Below are 27,010 nucleotides of genomic sequence, written 5' to 3' on the forward strand. Positions count from 1 at the left end.
AATTACCATTATCATTTGTTAGAAAACTAGAGTTCAAGATTCATAAGTAACAGGGAACTGCAGCTTGTTCTAAAAGTGAAGATAGAAGATTTTGCTCTTCTCTTGAACGGGGCAAGAAATGTGCACGTCTGTGACTCCCTTAGGTTCCTTCACATAGCACTAAAACATGATTTAACATTGTATCTGAACCAGGCCACAATACAAGCTAAATGATTTTTATTAAAAAGGCATCAGCCCAGCAGTATAAATAATGGTGAATGCCAATTACTGCAGAGAAAACATTACTATTACAATCCATATTCGGGATTACGTTCCCTGGGTGCCCAGTTTATTGCCGATTCCATGGTGAGGAGAAATATTTGAATACTAAAATAATAACGTTAATCTGCTACGTGAGCTACATTTGCTAAGAATTAACTTTCTCACTTTTAATATAATAGCTTGTTGCCTTTGTAGGCAACATTGGGCTAGGTAAAAAGAAATACATGCTATCATTATTTGGCAATGAATGCAAGATAACCTAGGTACTAGAACATAATATTTGTTACTTTAGGAACAGGTAAGGTAACTTTAAATAAAAATCCAACTGGGCGGTATTTCTCATCTGTAATTGTATAGCGCACACAGAGGATGGTCTGCCTCTTTAAAGGCTGAGTGTGAATATATTATATAAAACACTGCTAAAAGTTAAAACAATTGTAAGTAAAGTAATATTGGCATTTTGCCTGTCATTAATTTTTCTAATCATAACATTTTAACTAGGCAAGTCTAACAAAATCAATACTATTAATGAGACTTGGTTCATAGTTGGTTTTATTTCAAAAACGAAGCTGTATGAAGAATTGTTCCACATCAAAATCTTTTCAAGATGAATTAAACTTTGTTCAAGCAGTAAATACAGTCAAAGCTAGATTTTTAATGTATGAAAACTAGACAGCAGATTTCCACAACTCCTTTATGTGTCTCATCCCTGCATCTTAATTCTCCGCTCTCTACATGGCAAGGTTTCTTTCTTTGGTCATCTGCCAGTTCCATAAAACAACTTGGAGTAAAGCGCTCTCCTTTTCTTGGGCCCCTCCCCTTAAGCAGCCTTAGGCGCCCTGTCTCATATGCTTTTCAAGGCGTGCTAGACTACACTGCAGACTTTCTGGCTCCACTTCCATTGTTTGCATGGCTGCCTTGCTCCTTATCCAAAGACTGGATTAGCATAAGAATACTGCCTTCCCCTTCAGTAAGCAATCTCCCCCTCCTGCCATCCCTTACATACAAAACACTGAAGGACTTTATTTAATGATACACTGGTAAAAGCATTGTTTTTTCCTGTCCAATGTCCCTTGCTACGCTATAATATTAAGTAACTGAGAAGAATTAGGTTCAGGGATTCATGCGTACACATGGTGAATGACCAAGAAAAGGTGGTGAGAACTTTTGGTTGCCTTGTTATAATATGGCTGTGGCACTGCAGACAGGTTTTACAAAAGATATTTAAGGGAAACTTTCTGAATTGGCTCAGGATAGGTTCTTAAGGGCAGGTGAGAGGGAAGAGGGTGGGAATCTGCACACTGTCTTTACACTTTTAAGCAATGCCTGGCAATTGGTTAATACACAGTATGACCTCCTCTGCTCAGTTTTTTTTCTTTGTGGAACTAACTACTAAGATATTGAAGCTGGGAGATCTGTGACAGATATATTTTAACATATTTCCAGTTGTGATAACTTCAGAGAAGAGCTTGAAAATACAAATGTGTCGTGTCAATATGAAATCAGAACTGAGCATTTTGCTGAAGATATTTAATAACTCTCAGAACGTTATGTGGCACAAGTTTTAAAAAACAGGAGTGAGCAGCCCTGTAACATACAGTGAGGGAAATAAGTATTTGATCCCCTGCTGATTTTGTCCGTTTGCCCTCTGACACAGAAATGACCAGGCTATAATTGGAATGGTAGGTTTATTGTAGCTGTGAGAGACAGAGTAACAACAAACAAACCCTCAAAAGCCCAATGCCCAAAAGTCAGCGATGGATTTGCATTGTAGTGAGGGAAATAAGTATTCGATCCCTTTACAAAAGATGTCTTAGTACTTGGTGGCAAAACCCTTGTTGGCAATCACAGAGGTCAGACGTTTCTTGTAGTTGGCCACCAGGTTTGCACACAACCCAGGAGGAATGTTGTCCCACTCCTCTCTGCAGATCCTCTCCAAGTCAGAAAGGTTTCGAGGCTGATGTTTGGCAACCCGAACCTTCAGCTCCCTCCACAGATTTTCTATGGGATTAAGGTCTGGAGACTGGCTGGGCCACTCCAGGACCTTCATGGGCTTCTTCTTGAGCCACTCCTTTGTTGCCTTGGCTGTGTGTTTTGGGTCATTGTCATGCTAGAATACCCATCCACGACCCATTCTCAATGCCCTGGCTGAGGGAAGGAGGTGCTCACCCAAGATCTGACGGTACATGGTCCCGTCCATCGTGCCTTCGATGCGGTGAAGGTGTCCTGTCCCCTTAGCAGAAAAACACCCCCAAAGCATAATGTGTCCACCGCCATGTTTGACGGTGGGGATGGTGTTCTTGGGCTCATAGGCAGCATTCCTCCTCCTCCACACACGGCGAGTTGAGTTGATGCCAAAGAGCTCGATTTTGGTCTCATCTGACCACAACACTTTCGCCCAGTTCTCCTCTGGATCATTCAGATGTGCACTGGCAAACTGCAGACGGGCCTGTACATGTGCTGCCGTGAGCAGGGGGACCTTGCGGGCACTGCAAGATTTCAGTCCTTCACGGCGTAGTGTGTTACCAATTGGTGACTATGGTTCCAGCTGCCCTGAGATCATTGACAAGTTCCCCCCATGTAGTTCTGGGCTGCTTTGTCACCGTTCTCATGATCATTGCAACTCCACGAGGTGAGATCTTGCATGGAGCCCCAGACCGAGGGAGATTGACAGTTATTTTGTGTTTCTTCCATTTGCGAGTTATCGTGCCAACTGTAGTCACCTTCTCACCAAGCTGCTTGGCGATAGTCTTGTAGCCCAGTCCAGCCTTGTGCAGGTCTACAACCTTGTCCCTGACATCCTTCGACAGCTCTTTGGTCTTGGGCATGGTGGTGAGTTTGGAAGCTGAGTGATTGCTTGCTTCTATGGACAGGTGTCTTTTATACAGGTACTGTAACAAGCTGGGATTAGGAGCACTCCCTTACAGAGGGTGTTCCTCATCTCAGCTCGTTACCTGCATATAGTGAAAAGACACCTGGGAGCCTGAAATCTTGCTGGTTGATAGGGGATCGAATACTTATTTCCCTCACTACAATGCAAATCCATCGCTGACTTTTGGGCACTGGGCTTTTGAGGGTTTGTTTGTTGTTATTCTGTCTCTCACAGCTACAATAAACCTACCATTCCAATTATAGCCTGGTCATTTCTGTGTCAGAGGGCAAATGGACAAAATCAGCAGGGGATCAAATACTTATTTCCCTCACTGTAATACTGCCAGATAAGTTACTGAATTAAATGTGGCCTTGACAAATTTTCTTTTTCACTGTAGGAGCCAGGGCCAAAATTTAGTGGCCAAACTGCCCTCTGCTCTGAGGGGCAGGGTTGATTCTCTACTTGCCACCAGTAATTTTATTTACTTTGTGGGGGGCACATTCCACACCTTGTTTGCCTTCCTTCCCCTAGTCACATCTGACTGGCTATGGCAGATAATGGGCTGATGCAACCAGGAGAAGACGGTAGCAACCTGCCTCTGCCTTTCCTGCTCACTCCTCCTTCTGGCTATGTCCTTCCATCACCTGGCTCAGGCATCATGCTTAAATTTCCATGCATCATGGCAAGCTGGCATCTGGGAATTGCTAAGCCCTGAATTAAACTGAGCAATATATTATAGAGATTCTAGAGGGATTAATGCTCCAAGCTGCTTAACCATGGTTAAGCAACTGTGATCAGACAGAATTGCACTGGGCATCAGCAATATAGGAAGATGCTGAAAGGCATCATCTCATACTGCACGGGAAGAGGCAATGGTAAATCCCTCCTGTATTCTACCAAAGAAAACCACAGGGATCTGTAGATGCCAGGAGTCGAAATCAACTTGACAGCACACTTTACCTTTACTTCACCCCAACTGGAGAATGAATTTCCACTGCCGAGTGTATCAGCAATTGTGCTCCATGAAGCCAAGCAGTTTCAAATCATAGTTAAGCAGGAATGCTGGTTAGCCTTAGCTGTGACTAATGCTGCTACCAATCACTTAATCACTTAAACTAGAGGGAAAAGGGTATGGGGAAACTGCATTCTAAAAAGGAGAGAAAAGCCCAACCTGCAGCCCTAATGGTTAAGCAATTGTGTCCTTTCAAGTATGGCCCAAATACTTTTAAGAACAAAGAAGCAAATTGATACACACACACACACACACACTGCAAATACTGCAAGAGATTCTTTTCCCCATTACCCTTGCATTACTTTTGGCATGCAGAGTGCTTTACAATCATTTTCTCATTCACATTTTTTATTTATTTATGATCAAGGTTATTAGGGGTCAAAGCCATTTATGAGACGCTTTTTCTATTCAGATTCTGTTTCCCAAAAAAGAAAAATGAGTAGAATTGAAACATGAGTAGATTCCCCATCACCACCAGGAAGGAGATCTTCCCATTTGTCTCTTCAATAAAGGGTAGCCACAGCCAGAATGAGTGGTTTATTTAAAAGATTTCTATCCCACTCCTCCAGCACAATGCACTTACACTTGGGGTGACTTACAATGAACACACAACAAAATAATAAAGAACAAAAACAAGCAGGCAGCAAAATAAAATTGTGGACAATATTAGACAGGATTAAAACCAAATAAAACTGGAAACTCAATTAAAACCAATTTTAAAATGCTTCCTGAAAATAAGTTTACAAATTCCTTTTAAAACTTATCTAGGAGGGAGACTGATAAAGCACCTGTGTGAGGGTGTTCCAAGGGAGTCACTACTAAGAAGGACCCATCCTTAGTCCCCACCAGATCTGTGTCAGCAGCAAGGCTTGTGATGATGATTGAAGGGGCCTAGTAGATTAATATGGGTAACTCTGGTTCGACAGATGTCCCGGTCCTAGGTGATGCAGGACTTTAAAGGTCAAAACCAGCACTTTGAATCTGGTCCAGAAGCAGATAGGCAACCTAGGAAACTGGCGCTAGTTTTGCTGGTGATGCTGGTGTGCTGTCAGATGCTGCTGGAAGACTGCTAAAGTTGAAGGCATCACTAATATTTTAAGTCTGAATACATATCCCAAACTGTGTGTTCAAGCCACTTCTACCACATTTAGATTACTACATCTTCCTGCCCGAACACCTGTTTATAGAGGCTTCCTTAAGATGTAAGAACTGCCTTGATGGATCAGGGACAAGGCTTATCCAGTCCAGCATCTTGTGTCCCATATGGCTCAGAAACAGGGGATGAAGGCACACTCCTTGGCTGCCACTGCTCTCCTACATGGGGAACTGGTGTGTAGAAGCATACTGCCTCTGAACCTGGAGATAGATAGATAGATAGATAGATAGATAGATAGATAGATAGATAGATAGATAGATAGATAGATTTATTATTTGATTTGATTTCTATACCACCCTTCCAAAAATGGCTCAGAGCGGTTTACACAGAGAAATAATAAATAATAAGATAGATCCCTGTCCCCAAAGGGCTCACAGTCTAAAAAAAAACATAAGATAGATTACCAGCAACAGTTACTGGAGATACTGTGCTGGGGGTGGATAGGGCCAGTTACTCTCCCCCTGCTAAATAAAGAGAACCACCACGTTAAAAGGTGCCTCTTTGCCAAGTTATCAGGGGTCTAATTTTCTAGGGGAAATAGTATATCAAGATCATCAAGACTAGTAGCTACGGTTAAACCTCCATGAATTTGTCTAGGCCCCTTTCAAAGCCATTACATCATGTGGCAACACGTTCCACAGACTACACACTGTGTGTGAAGAGCTCCATCTTAAATCTGTCCTAGATCTCCTGCCAATCAGTTGCCCATTGGCTCTGGTGCTAGTGGTGGTGGGCATTTTTCTCTATTCACTTTCTCCATACCTAACATCTGCATATATATACTGAAATCAGAAAAGTTTTCCCCAATGAGCATCTCTTTACACTTAATTACATATGCCATTCTGCTGCTTACCCACCCAGTTCAGAGAGAAGGTGTTTTTGGTTTGTTTGTTTAATTTATTTGGGGGGGGGGGAGTTCCTTCCTTCTATGTATGTAATAATTTTATCTTTATGTTTTCCATCCATTTTCCTGGAACAGATGTGAAGATAACCAGTCTGTTTCCTGGATTCCCCCAGATCCCTTTTCAAAAACTGGCCATATAACATCTAATACTATTGGGGTTTGTGCTGTTTTATGGCCCAGTTTATTTTTGCTAGAAGACCAGCAATTTCATGTTTGAATTATTTAAGAACTTTCAGGTAGATGCTGTCTAGCCTCAAAGATTTGTTAATTTTTAATGTTTGAATATGCCCTAGCCTAGAACATAGTCTCGTGACTACTATTCTTCCAAATGAGAAGCTCAGATCACGTGCAGGTATCTGCCCTGTATCCACTGTAATGAAGACAGGTGCAAATAATTTATTTAACTTCTCCGTAATGCCCCTATCCTCCTTCAGCAACCCTTTCACTCCTTTGTCCAACTGCATTCCTGGCAGGCTTCCAGCTTCTGAAGTATTTAAAGAATGTTTTATTATTCTCCTTGATATTTTTAGCCATATACTCCTCAAATTCTTTCATTCTTTTTGTTGTACATTCTAGATGAACTTCTAGATGGTTTAAAATAACCCTCACATGTTGTAGTGATTTGATCCTCCTGACTTTCCCTTTCAGCATCCTTTTCATCATTTCTTTCATTTCTGAGAAGTTTCCTATTATGAAGTGTATCAGTGTTGGGATTTGCTTGGCAATTCTCTAACTGCATCTTTGTTTATTTGATTTCTATTCCTCCCTTCCAAAAATGGCTCAGGGCGGTTTAAACAGAAAAATAATAGATAAATAAGATGGATCTCTGTCCCCAAAGGGCTCACAATCTAAAAAGAAATGTAAGATAGACACCAGCTGTTGAATCTGATTGCACTATGATCACTGTTCTCTAGCAGTTCCACAAGTCTGACCTCTTGCATCAGGTCCTGAGCACCTCTCAAAGTCAATTCTAGGGTCATCCTTCCTCTGTCGGTTCTACAGAAGAGCTGTTTAGGATAATCTAGAAGTTTGGTCTTTTGTCATGGCAAATCTATACTTTCATTTGCAGCCAAGCACTCCAGCTCTCCATCTTGGCTCAGAGGCCTCTGTGTCCCTTTCCAGGAGGTGTTTGATGTGTGCCACTTTCCACTATGGCTACAGCTGTGTGAAGCTTTGGATTGCTATTCAATTTGGCTGTAATTTGGGCTGAGCAGAGCATTGAATAGCTAACTCTGAAATGAATAAGCAATGTCCAGACTGATTCAAGGAGCTGTGGCCTTTCAGAAGTTTGAGTAGTTCTCCCCGCCACTGAGACAGTCTCTTCTTTCCTGAGAGCGAGGGCGATGAGAGCTTCAAGCTACTGGAAGTCAAGTGGTGAGGACATCTGTTGAGGCACTAGCCACCAGGGGCGTAACTATAATAGGGCAAGGGGAGACAGTTGTCTGAGGGCCCACTACCTTGGGGGGCCCCCAGAGGCAAGTCACATGACTGACTCCCCCAGCCACACACCCGCCTGGGCTTCCTTCAGTTGTATTCATCCTCCGAGATTGATGTGAGTGTTAAGACCTGGAGCTACCAGAACAGCATGTCTTTCTCTAGTCCCATTAAATGACTTGCATCTCCCACAATTTACAAAATCTTTTAAAAAATAATTTAGGATGATGTTCTATTGTGGCACATAGGGGAGATGGGGAGATAGCTAGCTAGCTAGATAGATAGATAGATATGCTTTTTGTTACCACTATTCAGCTTCATTTAAGATTTCTTTACTTCATGAGCTGAGCTTCAGTGTGTGTGTGTGTGTGTGTGTGTGTGTGTGTGTGTGTGTGTGTGTAGGGGGGGCATTTTAAAATCTTGTCTCTGGGCCCACTCCAACCTTGCTACGCCCCTGCTAGCCACCATTCCCTCTTTCCAGCACCAGCTTTATTGCAACAGAGGAAGAGCTGGAGCTGGGAATGGAGGACCTTAAGGAGCTAGAGAAGTCTCCCTGGGGAAAGGGCGGCAGCTGTGATACATACCCCTCACAGATCCCCCAGAGGGATCCCTTCTCCAAGGGCACTTCAGGATGAGGCAAGCTCAGCTTCTCCTGCTTGTCTGCCTGTGCTGGCTGAGGAGGGAAATAAGACAGTATCCTCACCCTCAAAAAAGTGAGCTACAGTTTGGGATCGTTTCAAGGTGACTGATGATGCCATGAGGTGGCCTTGGGAAGGGAGACAAGGAACATAGGAACATAGGAAACTGCCATATACTGAGGCAGACCATTGGTTTATCTAGCTCAGTATTGTCTTCACAGACTGAAAGCAGCTTCTCCAAGGTTGCAGGCAGGAATCTCTCTCAGCCCTATCTTGGAGAAGACAGGGAGGGAACTTGAAACCTTCTGCTCTTCCCAGAGCGGCTTCATCCCGAGGGGAATATCTTGCAGTGCTCACACATCAAGTCTCCCCTTCAGATGCAACCAGGGCAGACCCTGCTTAGCTATGGGGACAAGTCACGCTTGCTACCACAAGACTAGCTCTCCTCTCTTAGGATCAGAACCTCACTTGGCAGGGAGGTGTGGGATACCATCTTCCAGATGTTGGTGGTGCTGAAACCATTCCTTGAAGCCAGCAAAATCTTGAGCATGGCAATGCTCTCCTCATCCAGGTGACCCCCCTCCATTGAGTTACTGAGATGTGGATGTGTATGAAGGAAATCCTGAGGTTCATAGTTGCTGCCTGTGACAACTGCTCTCACCAGAAGTTCAGGCATTGGTGAAGCAAGCTGAAGGAGGGCACAAAGAGGTACTTGGAGCCCTTCTGAACCAAGCAGGTGTCCATCTTGGCAGCAATCCAAGTATGAAGGGGTGCATGTGGCAGCAGCACACTCCCCTTTTGAAAGAAGTTGCTGGTAGAGAGGGTCAGGGAAGTCAATTTCTGAAGGCTGTGGGAGCTGAAAGAGGAGCTCCATGTTCAACTACCAGCACTCCTAGCAACACCAGAAACACTGCAAAACCCAGCAGCAACAACCAAGCTCCTCCACAGGAACCGCTACTATAGACAGAAGGAATGGTGATGGTAGTTGAGCTCAGAGACACCCAATCTTGTCTCTGGTGGTACACAATCTTGCTGAGACAGTGTAGGCCTGCAACCCACTGGTTTACTGAGTAGATTGCAGCAGATGTGACAGGATCCGTTCATGGTTTTCTGGGAACACCTGTCCTATCTGCCCACCAGCTTTCCCAAGCAAGATTGTGCATGTCAGATGATGCAATACCTCACTGCAAGTCCTTGGATGCTGGACTGGAGGAGCAGCTGTGTTCCTGAAAGCCAACCTTCTGCTGCTACGGCACTGGAAGCTCAAATTACAGGCGGAGTGGTGCCACTTTAACTCCACTCAGTGCTTCTCCTGTACCTAGGGCTCCACTCCATTATTATTTTTTTAAAGCTGACTTTCCAGTAGGCTTTTGAGATACCCAGCATTCCATTCATGTGTCCATTATCAACTTTGCAATGCCTGGACCAATATGAACCAAATCAGGTACAGTTGTAAGGAAAGATAGGGACACCTCAATGACATAGGTTGTGATATTGATTGATTGATTGATTGATTGATTAAGTGCCATCAAGAAGGTATCGACTCTTAGTGACCACATAGACAGATTCTCTCCAGGATGATCTGTCTTCAACTTGGACTTTAAGGTCTCTAAGTGGTGCATTCATTGCTGTGGTAATCGAGTCCATCTACCTTGCTGCTGGTCATCCTCTTCTTCTCTTTCCTTCTACTTTTCCCAGCATTATGGACTTCTCAAGGGAGCTGAGTCCTCGCATAAATTTAGAAGATTCTGGATTGATTTGATCTATGATCCATTTGTTTGTTTTCCTGGCTGTCCATGGTATCCTCAAAAGTTTTCTCCAGTACCAAAGTTCAAAAGCGTCAATACTTCTTCTATCTTGCTTCTTCAAAGTCCAGCTTTTACATTCACAGTGTGTCATGGGACAGGAAGCTACAGCCCAGACGGAACATGGTGAAGCAGACTGGGTCCAGATCGGCAAAGGAGCAAGACAAGGCTGCATACTTTCTCCTTCTTTAGTAAACTCATATGCTGAACATATACTGAGAGAAGCTGGATTGGAAGAAGATGAGCATGATTTTAAAGTTGGAGAAAGAAACATCAATAACCTGTGCTACGCTGATAACACCACTCTGATAGCTGAGAATGCAGATCTGCAAGCTCTAGTAATGACAGTCAAGGAGCACAGTGAAAAAATGGAACTACAACTAAGTGTAAAGAAGACTAAACTAATGACAAAGGGTACAGCAATCAGCCTCAGAAGTGACAATGAAGACATTGAAGTGGTGCATAGCTTCTGCCTTTTAGGATAGACTGTCAACAGTAAAGGATCCAGCAGTCAAGAAATACGCCACAGACGAGCACTTGGTAGGGTAGAAATTGAGGCCTTGGAAAGTATATTTAGATGCCATGACGTGTCTACACCTGCAAAGATTAGAATTGTCTAGACAATAGTTTTTCCCGTGACACACTATCGATGCGAAAGCTGGACTTTGAAGAAGCAATATAGAAAAAGCATTGACACTTTGAACTTTGGTGCCCGAGAAGACTTTTAAGGATACCATGGACAGCCAGGAAAACAAACAAATGGATCATAGCTCAATCCAGAATTTTCACTTGAGGCACAAATGACCAGGCTCAAACTATCATACTTTGGACACATTATGCGAAGACCCAGCTCCCTTGAGAAGAACATAAAAATAGCCCTGCTGGACCAGGCCCAAGGCCCATCTAGTCCAGCATCCTGCTTCACACAGTGGCCCACCAGACACCACTGGAAGCCAACAGGAAGGAGTTGAGGGCATTGCCCTCCCTCCTGCTGTTACTCCCCTGCAACTGGTGCTCAGAGACATCCTGCCTTTGAGGATGGTGGTGGCCTACAGCCCTCCGACTAGTAGCCGATGACAGACCTCTCCTCCATGAAGTTATCCAAAACCCTCTTAAAGCCATCCAGGTTGTTGGCTGTCACCATATCTTGTGGCAGAGAACTCCACAAGTTGTTTATGTGTCGTGTGAAAAAGTACTTCTGTTTGTTGGTCCTAGATTTCCTGGCAATCAATTTCATGTGATGACCCCTGGTTCTAGTGTTATGGGAGAGGGAGAAGAATCTCTCTATTCACTTTCTCCATACCCTGCATGATTTTATAGACTTCTATCATGCCTCCCCGCAGTCGTCTTTTTTCTAAACTAAATAGCCCCAGGTGTTGTAGCCTTGCCTCATAAGAAAGGTGTTCTAGGCCCCTGATCATCTTGGTTGCCCTCTTCTGCACATGTCTACAATGTCCTTTTTCAGATGTGGTGACCAGAATTGTATGCAGTATTCCAGGTGTGGCCACACCATAGTTTTGTATAAAGACATTATAATATTAGCAGTTTTATTTCCAATTGTCTTCCTAATGATCCCTAGCATGGAATTGGCCTTTTTCACAGCTGCCGCACACTGAGTTGACACTTGCAATGAGATGTCCACCATGACCCAAGATCCCTTTCCTGGTCAGTCACCGACAGCTCAGATCCCATCAGTGTATACTTGAAGTTGGGGGTTTTCGTCCTAATGTGCATCACTTTACACTTGCCAACACTGAACTGCATTTGCCACTTTGTCGCCCACTCACCCATTTTTGAGACATCCTTTTGGATTTCACTACCTGAAAGAGCTTGGTATCATCTGCAAATTTGGCCACCTAGCTGCTTACCCCTACTTCTAGATCATTTATGAATAAATTAAAAAGTCCCAGTTCCAGTACAGATCCCTGGGGGACCCCACTTCTTACTTCCCTCCATTGTGAAAACTCTCCATTTATTCGTACACTCTTTTTTCTGTCTTTCAACCAGTTAGCAACCCACACATGTACTTGTCCCCTTATCCCATGACTGCTAAGTCTTTGATGAGAAACTTTATCAAAAGTCCATAATGCTTGGAAAAGTTGAAGGAAAGAGAAGAAGAGGACAACCAGCAAAGTGGATGGACTTGATTACAACAGCAAGGAATGCACCACTGAGAGACCTTAAAGGCCAAGTTGAAGACAGATCATCCTGGAGAGTTTCTATCTGTGTGGTCGCTAAGGGTCGACACAGACTTGCGGCACTTAATCAATCAATCAATCAATCAGGGATAGTGAAAGGAAAGTAGGCAGATTAATTCTTAAGACAACTTTTAAAAAATTGCTCAACTCTGGTAGTTCAGCACATTCACTCTCAACTCTGGAATCTTTAGTGTTCTTTGCTTCAATATAGCAAGGCTGCCTCTCTTCCTTTGCCATCTTTATTCAAACATATGCATGCCTTCAGCACAGTAACTCAATTCTGAAAACTTCATTCAGGGCACTCTCTGGCTTTACCTCAATGCCAACACTTGATTGTTGTCACTCAACTTTGAAACTTCAGGAATGCATTGCTTTCCCCCAGCAAGGGTACTCTGTAGTCTGACTCCACTTTTACTCCGTGTTATATAAATGTGCCAGGACATTCCACTAGCGTCTAGTGAATGGGAAAGAGAATCCTCTTATGTCACAGGCCCACAGGCTTGGACATGTCAAGTGCCTATTCTGCCTGCCTGCCCCTCTGAAACATATTGACCAATGCTACAACAAGGGTGCTTCAAAGTCTGCCTCAATGCCTGTGCTCTATGCTGCCCAATGGTGCCAGGATAGTCCAGTGGATCTAGCGAACAGGAGCCTTCTCACATCATGGACCTATGGCTTGGAAGTGTCTGCTACCCACTTCACTCACCTGGGGCCTCTGCCTCCAGCACAGTGATTCAGTGATGAAACATACAGAGCATTCTGCTCCACTGCCTGAAGAGTGATCCATGTCTGCCTCTGTCTGCTAGACTGCCCACTTCTACCAGTGGTTGTAATCCCTCAAAGAACCCATTCAAAACTCAGAACATGTTACCCACTAAAGCAGCATTAGTATTCTTGTTTTCCTGCTAAGGCTGCATCAATGTTTTGCCAGAGTGTGCCTGCCATCCTGTCTGTGTGTGTGCGGTGGGGAACTGCTCCTCCGGTTCTGAAGCAAAACACCATACTTTTACAGAAATCCCCTGCACCTATTCACATGATATGTGACAAGCATAATGCCCCCAGAAGGGACTACCATCCTTGCTATTTCCATCCTATTCCACCTGAAAGCAAAACACTTATAGCATTTTACAGGCCCTTAAAAACAAACTTTTCCTGTGTAGAATCCCTTGCTCCTATTCATTTGAAATGCTGCATACATCATGTCCCTCCAAGGAGGATACCAATTCCCTTCTATTCTCAGGCTTTTCCCCTCCAAAATTGTAAAGTTCATTTAGGAAACTGTTGCACCTAATTATTTAAAATTCTGAAGACTTCATATCAACTTAATGTGCTCTCCCTCACCCACCCTCCGAATGCTGTTTTCATCTCATTCTATGGAAAAATGAAGACATTATAGGCAATTTAGCGATTCTCCCCATTATATCCTATGGACAAATATTTGGATCTGAATCATCAGATCTGAATTGGGGAGAGGATACGAAGTGCATGTTCATATCAGTGTGCGCTCTGAATACCAAATTGAATAAGCTCAGGCTTTGAATTTTGTCCTCTTTGACCCTCTGTCATCCTCCCTTCTTCTCACTTTCATATAGTACCTTGTCCTATTCTGGATAATATGAAAGCAATTGCAAAGGCGTTTCAGGATCAGAAAGACAGCCATTCTTTCAAAGTTTAATAACAGTTTTCAAAGAAGAACAAAAAAGACAAAAACCCAAAATCTTTCACTTTTGTCTATTCAGCATGTTAGGGTTGGGTGGCAGAAAACAGACATGACACAATGTCCGAAAGTGAGAGGAAGTGCTGGAGTCCCATATCTAGGGTGAGTTCAATTCCTAAAGATTCCAGGAATGCTGGGGCCCTTTCTTAAAGCAACTACTGATTCTAAACAAAAATTGATTTTTTAAACCATCATATGGAAGGCATATGGAACTATACAAGGCTATAAGTGTGTCTGGTAGAACGGTGGATATCTTATGTCAGAAAATCTATTTCCTTCAGTTCAAACAACATAGCTTCCACAGCAGCGATGTCAAAACTGCAGCCCTCCTGCAGATGCTGGCCTACAACTCCCATCATCCCTGGCTACTGTGACTGGGGATGATGGGAGCTGTAGGCCAATAAGAACCGAGGGCCACAGTTTGACATGCCTGTTGTAGTTTCAGGACAATTTCCAACACTAAAACAGAATATTGCAGCACATATACAAAAGCATTACAAAACATTACAAAGATAATGTTTACATGTCAGCTGTAATAGGCTCCTATCTTTCTTTAGAGTTTTGTGTGGGTTTTTTTGGTAAGTTTTAAAAAATAAGGTTGTTTTTTAATTGAATACCCCCCAATTCATGGTAATTAATCGCTTAGTGGTCTTGCTGCCTAACAGCTATCTATGTTCATAAATCCAGTAACTGAAAAATTAAGTACTTCCCTTGGCATAAAACATATATTTGGAAAGGAGAGCGTACTCTCTTTCTAGAAAAGAGATGCCAATTTTAAAATGGACATACTTTCAGGAAAAGTTTCAAGCATTTTAGTTTTTAAATCTGTGCCTATGTACTCCAACTTCACATCAATTTATCTACCGTGCTTGTTTTTCCCCCTGAAGTTTCTCCCCAATAGCTATGCACAACATCAACACACAAAAATGCAACTGAAAGTTACAATAATATACATGGATACCAAGCTACACAGTTTGCCACATTATTACTAATTATATAAAGCTTTTCAACAAAAAAAGTTTTCAAAATGGTTTATAGAGAAAAGCAATAATGAGAAGATTGTTCCCTGTCCCCAAAAGACTCACAGTCTAAAAAGAAACATAAGAAAGCCACCAGCAACACCCACTAGAGTGCTGAGGTTGAATACTGGAGACATACAATGTTTATGAATATGAAGATGCCTCTAAATACCAGTTGCAGGGGAGTAACAGCAAGAGAGAGGCAATGCCCTCACCTCTTGTCTGTGGGCTTCTCAGGAGGTAGCTGGTGGGCCACCGTGTGCAACAGGTTTCTGGACTAGATAGACCTTGGGCCTGTACCTGCAGGGCTCTTTTTATCTTTTAAATTCTAAATATTTAACTTTGAACAGGGCAGCGTTGGGCAATACTAATCCTCCAAAAGCAGCAACATATCTTAGCTCCTCTAAGATGCTACTTGCCATCCAGCTCCAGAAACTCACTCCTCCCAACCGCCCCATTCACTCATATTCAAAACTGCAAACACTTTTCCCGTCTTATCACATTGGTTTTATCCCACATAGAAGTGCAGTGACATGTCCAGAACTGTGCGTGTCCAAAATTGTACATGAAACTTTCATATTCTCATTGCTATGACTTTCCTTCTTGTCATTTATTTTTTCATTTTGTTAACTACTTCATCACTACCTCTAGCAGAGACTTTGCCCTACTCAATGTGAAGGGTATAACTACATCCAATTTGGTTTCAAACTTCAGTGAATTAATCTTTAGGATCTGATCTTTTTAACAATATACAAAATTTAACTTTACCAATAAGCATGCTCTGTTATTCATACAAGAATGGGCATAGATAGAAAATCTCTTCCATTTGCAGGAGTAATTCTGTCTTGTGGAGACCTTCCACTCATGCAGAAGGATGTTATTCAGAAGGTCAGCCTCCACACTGTTATGTTCAAGGTTCCCAGGCTGTGTTGGGAGATCCTGGCCATTGCTCTGGTGAAGGAGGTCTGGGCGATGTCTAAGACAGTGGCGGAATTTCTGAGAGGGACAAAGGAAAAGAGGAACCAGGCCTGCCTTGGACACAATGGGTTGAGTAGGATTTATTTTTGTAGGGAGATCCTGTTGACTACTCTGGAGAGAAGCGGGAAGGGAGGAAAGATGTAAAAACTTGCCTGTCCAAGGAATTTGGAAGGCGTCTCCCAGTCACCTTGTGCCCATTGCAGCTCTTGAACAATAAGCAGGACATTTTTTTTCCTCCTTGGTGGCTAATAGGTCAGGTGCTTCACAGTGCTGAGGGACTGTCTAGCGACATCTGCTGACTTGGCAAATAGTTCCTTAAAGCGAGCCTGTAAATGTGCAGGAGCCTCCTGCATGTCATCTTTAATTATTCCATTTGGGAAGGCTTCAAAAACATAGACATGCAGGCCATATAATTTGAGACCTTTATACACAGGGAAGATTATGAATAGATCTTCCGTCCCATTGCATTGAGTTTTCGGCCTTCCTTGTCAATGGGGGTAGAATGACGTTTACCCGATTTAGAGGATAAGGTGCATTCCACCACTAAGGAATTAGGTGGGGATGCTTAAACAAAAGATGACAGTCCTCCTCCTGCACACAGTAAAAAAATTTCAAGTCTACATGAGGTTGAGGCTGTAGAAGATGGAACCTCCCATGCTGCCTTCACTGAGTTGACCAGGGTAGGCAGCATGGGCAGGGCTGCAGAAGTGGACATAACAGAAGTGGCTATAAAATGACAGACTGGGTTACTCACAGTCTTGGCCGGATACTTCATTTCAAGGTCCAGAGTCTTTGCCATTTCAGATATCTGAATCCAACAGGACTTCTCCTCCACTGGAGAGTCAGGAGGGTTACTGGGCACGTTGTCATCTGGTGAAGTCCCAGATGGTGTTTCCATGACATCTGAGTGAAATCAGAATCAGATGTGGAGGAGGGGTCTTCATCAGGAGCAGGCTTCTCAGGTAGGACAGGCTTATGAGGTGGTGATGAAAGCTCCACAGGCCTTTCTGATTGGATTGGAACTGGAGATCACAGTACAGGCCTGGGATTCAATCCAGCCTGGTTCTTCTGTGATTACAGCTCTTGCTACAGCTACAGCATTGATTCTCTCAGCCTGGGCTAGCAATTCCTCAACTTTGACTGGCCTCAGCTCCTCCACTTGAACTGGACTCAGTTCCTTCAGCTTTCTGACTTCTGATCTCCAGCTGTACACGTCTTCTAAGACACACCAACTCTGACTTCTAAAACTCTACTCTTGGACTTCGACTCCAACTCTGACTAACTCTCTGCTAAAACAGCCTCCTATATATACAGACTCACAAGTTGTCCCAATCCGCAGAACCCAAAGTTCCCTCCATTTTTCAAAAAATTTCTTCCCCCCAAAATTAAACAGTTTTCTCTCAAAGGTGAAACTAAAACACAGCAGGCATAAACTCTTGACCCTGCCAGATTTTTCCATATGCAGGGATTTTGCAAGCATTTTATAATCAGAATATATTTACAATAATGAGGTGGGTTTAGGGATATCAATGCAATTGTATGAAATACAATTCATTGACAAAGGATTATTTACCAAAAAACCAAGAGGGCTAGGCCTCGTTCCTCCACAGCAAGGCTGTTCAACTTTGGCTCTTCTGCAGACGCTGGACTACAATTCCCATAATCCCTGGCTATTGGATACTGTGGCTGGAGATTATGGAAGTTGTCGTCCAAAAACAGCTGGCAGGGGGGGCTAAGCTGAGCAGGCCTGCTCCACAGGGACCCTTCAAGTCTTGAGTTGGATGTCATTGTCGATGTCAAGACTATGTAGAGCAAAGTCTTTAAACGTTGATCCTGATGACGTAAGAGGTGAGTCAAGAATGGTGTCAGGAATCTGAATGTCCCTTGACAACATCAAAGAAAGTCTGATGCCAAAGGTAGGACATTGAAGACGGGCAAGAGAGAAGATAAGAAATGATCCATGGATATTGACGGGCCCATCCTTGGCGAGGTGTAGACAGCTGATATCAGCGATGTTTATTCAACATCGCTGATATCAGCTGTCTACACCTCACCAAGGATTCTTCTTGTTCCGATGAACTACTCGTGCCGATGAACTCTGGAGAACAAGAATGAATGAATGACTTGGACCATTGATGGTGTTCGCATGGCAGGCAAGGAGGAGCAATGCATGTGAAGCAGAGCAGTGCTAGACAGTCAACAACATTGAAGAAGTGGAGATAGTTGCAGGCAACAATGTGAAAGAAGTTGTACGGCTTGATGGAGTCATTGATATCTGTTTCGACTTCAGCTGTGCTTTTGACTGCGAAGTTGAAGGTGCTCCAGACATTTTTGACCGCTTTGAGGATGAAGAAGAGGACTCAGCCCTTATGCTTTCTTTTCTTGTGTTCATGGGACTCATTCGGGATGTCCTTTGGTTTTTTAAAGGAGGATGAAGCCGAGTAAGATGAAAGCTTTGACCTCAACAACTTATATACAACAACTTATATTCCCAACCTGGGTTCCTCCAGATACTGCTGAACTATAACTCCCAGCATCCCCAGCCACAATAAATTATAACTGGGGGTGCTGGGAGACGTAGTTCGGCAACATCTGGAGGAACCCAGGTTGGGAACCACTACCATAGATGATGTTTGAACAGGTGTTGGCGGATGGAGGGCTGACTCATAAAGGGCGGCCCTCAGTTGAATCGCTTGGTGAATTGAGGAGCAGAGGCACTTGCTGCCCAAAAAGAAGCTGCACATGCTCTGCACGTCAAGGGCATAGCTTCAAGCACCTCGTGAACTTTTCAAATCCTTCCATGGTGGCTACTGCAGAGGGGCAGATCCCAATGTTGGGAATGATGCCTAGCCACAAGGATAAAGTGTTTGCAATTTTGAATATGAGGGAGTAGGGTGGGAAGAAAGACTGAGTTTCTGAAGCTGGGTGGCAAGTTGAAGCTTAGAGGAGCTGCAAAGAAAGATGTTGCTGATTTTTGGAGGACAGATAATGATCAACTACCAGGTTGGATTCCGGTTTCCGTTTCTGAAATTGAGAGCTTAGTTAAGAAATGCAAGGTGGGCAAGGCCCCAGGGTTGGACTACATTACAATCGAAATTATACATAACAATATGGAATGGTGGGCCCCTCTATTAGCCTCGTTATTTACCATTATTGACTCAACCACCAAAATTCCTGAAGACTGGGGCACTGCAATAATTATTCCAATTTATAAAAAAAGGACTAGAGATGATCCCAGCAATTATTGGCCAATTAGTTTGCTTAGTGTCATCAGCTAATTGTATGCCAGACACGTCCAGGGAAAACTGCATGAGTGGTTTGATTCTGATGACATTCTTTTGGCTGAACAGGTGGGCTTTCATGAGGGATGTTCCACCATCCAGCAAGCATTTACTTTACAGCATCTAGTTGAAAAATATTCCTTTAGGCCCAAGTCTTCCCTGTTTGCTGCATTTATAGATTTTAAAGGACCTTTCAATTCCATCTTGAGGGATAGATTGTGGGCTAAGCTAAAGGAGTCAACAACTGAGTCGCATTTATTGCTACTAATACATAATCTCCACGTTAATGGGTGGAGCATTACTATTACATAATACGCCTTAGAGTGCGCTGCAGTGCGAAAGGACATCTCTCTGCAGAAATACCTACGTATAGAGGAGTGAGGCAAGGGAATATTTTAGCCTCATCTCTATTTAATTTCTATATTAACTCTTTAGTCTCCCACCTGAACGATCCAGCCCTTCACCCTCCTAAACTGGCGAGTAGACATGTACTGAAGAGAGGCTGGGGTTACCACGTTAAAGCTGAAAATTTGGCTGTGTATAATCAAACTTTGGTTGAACCTAGTGTTTTTTCCTACTGGCCTTGCCCCTCTAGTATTAGCTGATAGCTTTACATCCAAATGGAAAACAGCACTGAAAACAAAGTTGCATCATCTTGGTACATCCCAGGAAGAACTTATAGGGCGGGGATTCGATCAGGCTATTCAATTTACCAAACAACGAGCTCTAGATATAGAGCAACAAGAGGAATCTGCACACGTGACAAGAGGGCTATATATAGACCCTCAAGGTTTTAATCTTAAACCCGCCGATTATTTAGATAACATTCTAGTATCTAAATTTAGGAGAGCATTGATCCTGGTCCGCCTCAATGTACTTCCTACCGCGGTCTTGGACGGAAAATACAAGCGGATACCTTATGAGGCACGCCTTTGTCCCTGTGGTGCAGGTGAAATAGAGACCACTGCTCATGTAATTCTTTATTGTGAATTTTATAGGGATAGTCGTTCTAAGTTTATTTTACCTTTGCTAAAGAATTGTCTGGGCCACACCGATCCTTTTTACTTGGAGTATCTGCTTTCCAGTTTTAAACCTGGGATGACTGTTAATGTGGCCAAATTTTATTTTACTATATGTAAGCTTCATAAAGCCTGCATTACTTAATCGAATATTTTGTAAAATGTAAAGATTAACTGGTCTATGACCATAATAAACTTTATCTATAGGACTTGAAGGGTCTATGTTTGATGTTTTGGTTGGTCCTAATAAACACATTGTCAACTTTGAACTGGACTGAACTCCCTCCCGCACCCCCCCCCCCCCGCCCAGTGGCAGCTGTACATAGCTACCTCCCGTTTTGTTCATGTTATTTATACAATCCAGAGAATAACTAACAGCAAGTACGTTGCTGTACTAGCTCTACTACATACTGCGTGTCAATTAAGAGGACTGACTATGACATCACTACACAGGGAATGAAATGGTTTATCAGCCTCTATTAACAGCAAAGCAGGTGTATACCTTTTATACAAACCACCACCTAGGGCTGTAATATTTATTGTCTTTTTAAACTACTATTAGTGCATTAGTGCATGCTTTTTACCACCTGCCACATTCCACCTCAACATTATACCTGTCCTGACTTAACCATGTTACTGCTATTAGAAGGAATGCATCATCATCATCATCATCATCATCTTACATTTATATCCCGCTCTTCCTCCAAGGAGCCCAGAGCGCTGTACTACATACTTAGGTTTCTCCTCACTACAACCCTGTGAAGTAGGCTAGGCTGAGAGAGAAGTGACTGGCCCAGAGTCACCCAGCTAGTATCATGGCTGATTGGGGATTTGAACTCAGGTATCCCTGGTCCTAGTCCAGCACTCTAACCATTACAGCACACTCAATTAAGATCAGTCTGAAGCTGTTTTTAAACTTTCAGTTATAAGCTCACTCTGGCTAGCATTAACAATGGTTGTCAGCACAGACTTAACTGAGCCATGGCTTAAAGCAGCTGGGGATTGTTAGGGTGGGTGGGAAATGGGGGAGATTGCATAATCCTGCAACCATTGTCAAGTGAAAGCAAGCACCCCTTCTGAAGCAGCCTTTATTTTTCACCCCATCAAAAATGTGGGCATCCAGAATCTTGCAGAGATTAAATTCTCAAGTATAATACAATTTAATACCACTTTTCAACAAAAGAAGTTCTCAAAGCAATTTACATTTAAAAGGAGAAGAGGGTTCCCTGTCCCAAAAGGCCTCATAATCTAAAAAGAAACATAAATAGATTAGGGATGTGCACGGACTGCAGAGGTGCGGTCTGTCGCTGGGGTGGGGGTTGCTTTAAGGGTGGAGGTGTATTTACCCCTCCCTCTGCTTTCCCCCTCCGGCGCTCCATTTGTTAGTGCAAATTTTGGGGCGGTCCTCCCTGCTGCCCCTGTCCCCTTGTCTGCTAAATATGAAGTAACTTCCGTGCATATGCCTGCCGCCATGTCACAGTGACATGCATGACACACATGGCCACGGCGGGCGCATGCACGGAAGTTACTTCCGCATTTAGCAGACAAGGGGGCAGGTGCAGCAGGGAGGACAGCTGCCGCCCCAAAATTTGCACTAACAAATGGAGCGCTGGAGGGGGGAAAGTGGCGGGAGGGGTAAGTACAACCCCCTGCCCTTAAAGCAACAGCCCCCAGTGACAGACCATCAAACCAGCGAACCGGTTCGCAGGCCTCTAACATGGCCTTCGAACCGGTTCATGCACATCCCTAAAATAGATACGTGTAACAATCACTACAAAAATGCTATGCTGGCGTTGGATAGGGCAAGCCATGACAACTTTTCTTTGTACCTAGGAGCCAGACAATGGATACTTGACAAAATTATTAAACTTAGCTTAATAATTAGGCTGGTTCTGACAGTTGAAAGCTGGGTAATACAAGCATCCTACCCTCTTCATAAGCTGTGCACTCTCCCCATTTTTTTCATATGCTAGAAAAAACCTAGGTAGGACAAGGGAGAAGTGACTGTCCGTGAAAAAAGGAGCTGGGTAGGACGGCACTGTTCTATACCCAACACTTTGATGAGGTAGGGAGAAAAGCTGTTCCTGTCTCACAGGTGATTGCTGTCCGCTCTTTCTATCAAGGTTTTTGCTAGCACATGATTGAAAATTGGAAGTGTGCACAGCTTCTGAAGGAGGATAGGATAAATGGGCTTCTCTTTATTCCATTAACAAGCAACAGAAACAGGGCTGCCTGGAACCAAAAAATATTTTATTTAATAACTCTACCTCTGGATATCCCAGTTTAGGGACTTGATAATACTGCTGCCACTGGATTAAAAATGGAAATCAGTGAATGTATAACCAATAACTTTGTCTTGGTATTACCTTTTATTGGGGAAAGTTGGATGAAAACGTGCTGTGTAGACAATGTTCTGCAAACTGGTTTCATCTGAATTTCCACTTCATCAATTCCAAAATAAAATTGTAACAATGCATATTTCTTTAAATCTGTGAGAGAGGAAAGAGGTAGGAGGAAGGAACTGAATTCCAAGTAAGCTTGTTCAGTGATGAAAAGTTATGTCAGTGTTTCATCTTAACAGCTACAAAGTATTCTTTATGTATCAACCAGGATACAGAGAACTACACAACTAGACCTGCACATTCCAAGGGGCATTGGGTTTGTGTTTCTTGAATATCAGTCCCCTGTGCCATATCACAAGCCACTTTTAACACTGACAGGATTTTCAAAAGATGTGATAATAGCATTGTGGGGGTGGGGGGTGGTCTGCTGTTCTAAGAAAGAAATCCCAACTAGGCATCCCCTTAGTAAAAGTACCTTAGTCATCCACAATAATGGTATACAGCCAGGCAATTCTTCAAAGTAGAAATGTATTTTTAATAAGCTCAATTTTCACACACAAATTATTTACATCAAATTATGGGTAAAACCCTGTAGACATGTTATTGTAGAACTAGTGAAGTTGAGAATATAATGCTTTCTGAAGAAGCTATACTATGTAAGAGCAAGACTGAAAAAATCTTAGGCATCTCATTGCTGAGGCTCCTAAAAACGCTGTCAGCCAGGAATTTAAATATTCTCTCAATTACCTAAAGGATCTCGGTCCTAAAAGATCTGAGAGAGTTTCCAGCTATGACTTCAGTTTTAAATAAAATGGTTCTGTAAATAAGTTAGGAACAAAATTCATGTTAACTCCCAACCCTGCCCTCAAACACTGCATTCCTATCCACCAAGAAACATGGAGATGGGAATTATAAGGAGAAGGGGGGGGGAGATAAAAATAGGATTTAGGATAAAGGAGAAACCTTGCCTTCTGGATAGAGGTTTTAAAATGGCTTTGGAGGGCGATTGGTTCTCCATTGATTTTACAAGTGTAGTATGAGTACTTTCACAGGGGAAGAGGAAAGAGAAGTCAATTTGGACAAGTGTCTTTTGACCAATTACAACAAATAATTCCTAGGAGATAGAACAATAGTACTAGGAATTTGCTTCTCTGAACAGACCTTACTTCACAACAACTCCCCAACCCAGCAAGAGGAAAGATGGACAGGCTTGTCTATAGTATAGTGGGGAAGAATGGAACTGAGACTGCATTCCTCTGATTCCCAGTCCTTATACCATATTTACTCAAATATTTTGAATTTAAGGTGACACTCTTAAAAAGTAGTGTTTAAATACAGGTTATACCTGCATTTACCCAAAATGAAAGGGACCATCTCTCTCTTCCATGTTATCCCATCAAGGCAAAGATCTGAAATGCTGGTTTCTAATATTCCATCATCTAGAGAAGGTTGCTCTTAGCCCTCCTATGGGTACGTAGTACAGCAGGCTACATGGCTCTCATGCAGCCCAATTGCTAGAAAGGCTAGACTGTTATGCCTTGTCAACACTGCCAGAAACAACCAACCACCAATACGAAACCTAAGAAATGATACTGTGCTGGTGTGAAGGAGTAGCTGAGGCAAAAATGCACTGGGAATTCTAGAAGGTTATCAATCTGGTTAAGATAAATGTAGCACGTTAGTGAGCCTGATTCAAACTAGTTCCAAAGGGAAACGTGCAAGTTTTGCTAAAAATTCTCTTAATAAACAAACAACATTCCAGACTGTGACCCCTGCCCCAACCCCAAAGCTTCATAATAACCTCTTCCATTACAGAAGGTCAAAATCTCCATCTCCATGTTCGTTTGTAAGTATATGTAGTATAGCTGGTTTTAACAGCCTTGGCAATAAATTTATGTAAAACTAGCAATCTGAAACTAACCTGAATATTGGATAGTACCAGTTGTTAAAACAGGAGTCTTTGCTGAGTAGACAGCTGACATTTGACTTCCAGGTCAAACAAAGAAAAAGTATTTCTATTGTGAATTTGGAAGATTCTCGATTTTTCAGAGAGTATCTAGCTGTAAAGCCAAAAGGCAAAGTGGTTTCCCTGCCTCTTCTAGGACAACTTTTTAATTTCTATTGGAACCCGTATACACCTTTGAAAACAGAAGCATAGTTCTTGCACTTCTAACACAGATAGAATATATGCCATCTAAGTTCTCTGGCAAATCTAAATATCCTGCATTTTAATTTGGTACTTTACTAAACTCTCTTTGGCCACAATAAATGCCTAAAAATAAAAGTCACAAAAAAACCCAGTGCATTTGGTACAAGTGGAGATCTGAGAAATACTGTTTTTTAAAAAATGGGATTGGGCCTTCCCCCAGCACCCAAGAGTCATAGTGGTGAATGAAAGAACTTAAAGTGCCTATCAATGGACTTTCAACAGTGGTCACAGGGCAAACTGCTTTATAGATAACTTGCCCACTTATGAGCAGCAAGATGGTTCTTTTAATACTTTTCTTCCTTGGCCTTGTGTGTAGTAAGCCACATAACTATAGTGTGCATATTCAAAATACACAGGTTTCAGTAAAATTGAGTTGCTTCCACTAGTATAGTAGCAGCAATCACACTTGGGGGAGCTCCTCTCATGAGCATTCGAACACTCAGCTTAATAATAATCAACTCATCAATTATTGCCTCTCCTAATAAAGGAGCAATTTAATCAACATATTAATCCAACAATGTTAACATTACCACAACACCTTAACATTAGCTATGGGGTGGAGACTGCCTTGGTCAGTCTGATGGATGATCTCCAACTGGCATCTGACAGAGGAAGTGTGACTCTGTTAGTCCTTTTGGACCTCTCCGTGGCTTTCGATGCTATCGACCAAAGTATCCTTCTGGAGCGTCTGAGGGGGGTGGGGCTGGGAGGCACTGTTTTGCAGTGGTTCCGCTCCTACCTCTCGGGCAGGTTCCAGATGTTGTCCCTTGGAGACTGCTGTAATTCAAAATCGGAACTTTTGTATGGTGTCCCTCAGGTCTCTGTACTGTCTCCAGTGTTGTTTAACATCTACATGAAACCACTGGGAGAGATCATCAGGAGATTTGGTGCAGGGTGCTAATAGTATGCTAATGACACCCAAATCTATTTCTCCATGTCAGCATCATCGGGAGAGGGCATAACCTCCCTAAATGCCTGTCTGGAGTCAGTAATGGGCTGGATGAGGGATAACAAACAGACTTTTTGATAAATAGTTTTGATCTGCCTGTTCTGGATGGGGTCACACTTCCCCAGAAGGAACAGGTACGCAGTCTAGGGGTGCTTCTGGATCCAAGTCTCTCCTTGGTGTCCCAGGTTGAGGCAGTGGCCAGAAGTGCCTTCTATCAGCTTCAGCTGATATGCCAGCTGCGTCTGTTTCTTGAGATAGACGACCTCAAAACAGTGGTACATCTGCTGGTAACCTCCAGACTGGATTATTGCAATGCGCTCTATGTGGGGCTGCCCTTGTAAGTAGTCCGAAAACTACAGTTCGTCCAGAATGCGGCAGCCAGGCTGGTCTCTGGGTCATCTAGACCATATTACTCCTGTACTGAAGGAGTTACACTGGCTGCTGCTATGTTTCCAGGCAAAATACAAGGTCACAACCTATAAAGCCCTAAACAGCTTGGGCCCTGGGTATTTAAGAGAACACCTTCTTTGTTATGAACCCCACCGCCCATTGAGATCATCAGGAGAGGTCCGTCTGCATTTGCCACCGGCTCATCTGGTGGCTACTCAGGGACGGACCTTCTCTGTTGCTGCCCCGAGGCTTTGGAATGCGCTCCCTTGTGAAACAAGAGCCTCCCCATCTCTGACAACTTTTACAAAGTCTTTAAAGACACATCTGTTCATCCAGGCTTTTAACTGATATTGTTTTGATTGTTTTAATGTTTTTAGAATATTGTTTTAAAATTTTAAATTGTGTTTTAAATTTCTTGCTTTTAAATTTTTTGTTTTTGTTTTTCATTAATATTTTACTTTTTAATCTTTGTAAACCACCCAGAGATGTAAGTTTTGGGTGGTATAAAAATATTTTAAATAAATAAATAAATAGATAAATAGCTAAATAAATAAATAAATAAATAATCTGTTTAATCCTCATTAGAAACCTGGGTGGATTATACACTGTGGGAGAAGGGGGGGGGGAATGATAAAATGTGTGTTCAGTGTTCTGCAACTCCATGTTCTAGGTAAGGACCAACCTCAGTGAGGTTAAGTGCACTGTGGTTCTTCATTTTCCACTCCCTTGTAATATTATTTAAAATTGCACTTTTTACTAATACAGATATTGGGGTATAGACAGCCCCTACTGCACCGGATGGGAAAATGAAATACTGTGCAATTAT

General features: G+C 42.8%; 1 protein-coding gene across 2 annotated transcripts in view; it reads right to left on the reverse strand.

Annotated features, from left to right (window-relative positions):
• The window catches only part of BMPR1A (bone morphogenetic protein receptor type 1A), a 108,334-nt gene that overhangs the window by 42,396 nt on the left and 38,928 nt on the right, over nt 1–27,010 (reverse strand). Inside the window, exon 2 of one of the 2 annotated variants that reach the window (XM_053309495.1) lies at nt 22,661–22,783. The exons of the other annotated variant lie outside the window; for it this stretch is intronic. The gene's annotated coding sequence lies outside the window, so the exon portion shown is untranslated. The remainder of the gene's footprint in view (nt 1–22,660; nt 22,784–27,010) is intronic. 2 annotated transcript variants of the gene reach the window in all.

This window comes from Hemicordylus capensis, chromosome 3 (genome assembly GCF_027244095.1).
Source record: "Hemicordylus capensis ecotype Gifberg chromosome 3, rHemCap1.1.pri, whole genome shotgun sequence".
Lineage (NCBI taxonomy): Eukaryota > Metazoa > Chordata > Lepidosauria > Squamata > Cordylidae > Hemicordylus > Hemicordylus capensis.